This window comes from Helicoverpa zea, chromosome 22, assembly GCF_022581195.2.
Source record: "Helicoverpa zea isolate HzStark_Cry1AcR chromosome 22, ilHelZeax1.1, whole genome shotgun sequence".
NCBI lineage: Eukaryota > Metazoa > Arthropoda > Insecta > Lepidoptera > Noctuidae > Helicoverpa > Helicoverpa zea.
The window spans coordinates 10,000,001-10,002,584 of record NC_061473.1 but is presented as its reverse complement, the minus strand read 5'-3'; positions in this window follow the sequence as shown (position 1 = coordinate 10,002,584).

Here is a 2,584-nt window from a genome sequence, read left to right as displayed (position 1 = left end):
ACAGAGAATTTTGGTGGAGTTTACCTTTCCTTTAGGACTACTATGGAATTCATTTTTAGATATGTAAAACCTGAGATCTGAGTGTAAAACATTTGAATGCAAAAGTAAGGTGGGTGTATCTTTCTTCTCGAGCGGCAGTTATCCCCAAAACGGTCCTCGAGAAGGATTTCTATAACATAAAAAGATGGCAGGAGGCTTGAAAATAGTGATGTAATAGCCTGACTTTCATCCCGATACATAGACTAATTCACTGAGGACTACTGAGGAGCTCCTGATGAACGAAAACTGCGGAAAAAAGAAGAACCTACTTATTCTAAGTTTATTAAGACTCCTTACGTGTATATTGAACATTGTTGAAAATAATGAATAATATCTCCCGAAACAACAACAAATATAGACCTTTCTAGTCTTCAAATAAGGCCTAAATTAGCATAGCAGTAGCCAAACCTAAAAAATAAAGGACTGTTTGTTATGCCCTGCGCGTTTCGCCCACGCCCGCCGCCCGGCGATCGATCTCGCTCCCTATATGGCTACGCTCTGCTGGAGTTCGCTCAATTGAGAGGGACTTTTAGTGTTGCTAGATTTTAAGTTAAATTAAATGCCGTCTATTGATTTTATTATTTTTACAATATACCTACCTAATGTATAAAATGGTGAAGCCTGTGAACGAAATCGAAGCGAAATATGGATTATTACAGCATTTTTTTTAAATAACCAAGGTACCTACAGAATATATCAGTGATCACAATACACAGCTGTAATGGAAGTAGTAGGTTTTGAAAAGAGATGTATGTCAGAATGCTACAATCTTCCGTCGATTGGCTAAATTACTGTTGCAGAGCATTAAGATTTCTTTTTTCAGTGTCTTTTGTTGGAAGTTTTGTAGAATCGTTAATTGTCCATGTTCATTAAATTATCTAGAAGGTAAGCATGATAGCTTATTTCCTTGAAGTGAAATAGATCATCATTGTTCTTGCTCATGCCCATTTTATCCATATTTTCTGCTATTTTTAGGTCTAAAACCTTACATACGTGTGCAGTATTTTTTTACGAGTTTCGATGGCTAATAAAGGCAAGCCCACACCGCTAACGATGCCATAAAATCAACTAATGTTAGCACCTTAACACGCAATAGATTGGCATCGCTTTCACTGTACTTTATAGGCCTTATCAATTAATTAGTTACGAATATCATTTTGACTTTTTTATTTACTAGTTTCTGTTTGTTTTCTTTTGTCAATAGTATTTGTGTGACGAAATATTTTGGGCTCTAATAGAACTAGGCACATGCACATCTACAACTTTCCCAACATGTTTTTTCCAACTTTCAGCAGGTTCTAGGGGAGATGTTCCTAAAACGGGTACCCCTCCTAAAACGGGTAGGCTTTGCCATTCGTCCCGGGTACCCCTCGCCGATCACGGTCAGTTGGCTCGCGCGCCTAGAGCGAGCGTTTTCGAGGTAAGACGTAAAAAAAGTTTTTTTCAGAGTTTACTAAAAAAAATCGGATTATGCTAGTGCTGACTACTCAAATATGGTGCAAGATACGGTTTTCGTAGTTTTGTATTATCATTTTGCATGTTATATGCTTATTAATTGTGAATACTTAGTGGTCTCCTTGTTTACTATTTTAAGGTTAAGGTAGTTGAAATTTAAAATGTGCTTTTGGGCAAAACGGGTAGGGGCATAACGGGTGACTACCCGATGCGAAATAAGGGGCCACTTCCTCAATTGATCCCACAGAAAGCTAATCGAAGACAAAGGAAGCCACAGAGAGCTGAAGAAGTACAGGAACAGCTTGAAAAAGAAATTAAAATATGTTTTCTCTGATTTTTAACAAAATTATCTGCTGGTAGAATTATAATTTCAAATGTAATATTTAATAAAGTAAAAAAGTGATCTAGACTGATCAAAATAAGAAAACTGTTAAACATAATTAAGGAGACTAATTAACGATAAAGATTTCTTGGATAATAGGAGGCTAGATATGTTTTCTAATTCATTTATCACATATATTCATTCATTACCTGCTTTGCCCAAAGGCGCTACCCGTTTTAGGACCCCCCTGAGGGCAAAGCGGATATTTCGAAGGGGTTTATTTTTTTGATTTTTTTCTGAATTTTGAAGATTAGTAAGACTGTCTTATGTTTTCCAAAGTTTATTATATAAACAACCCTATGAGTACAATTACAAGTCGCATATAATGTTCTTGGTTATTTTATTTAACATCTTCCCTTAGCTTACCCGTTTTAGGAACATCTCCCCTACGTCCTATCTGCAGTGGATTGTCAGCACGATTAACCAGAGAGATTCTATGCTAGATTCCCTCAATAATGTTCTAAATTCAAGAATCAGAGCTTTTGACTATAAATTATAAAATTATGACATATTGCAAACAACCTGTATAGTAGATAATGCCTCTCGAAATTTCATATATTATAGGATTATTAGAAACCTGAAATTATTTGACCACTCATATTCAATCCTTAACCGAAGATTAAAATAAGATAGTTTGCCATTGTAGATCGATCCCGAATCTAGGAAATAATAATTAATTTTGCATTTTCAGTAAGTATCGTCATAATG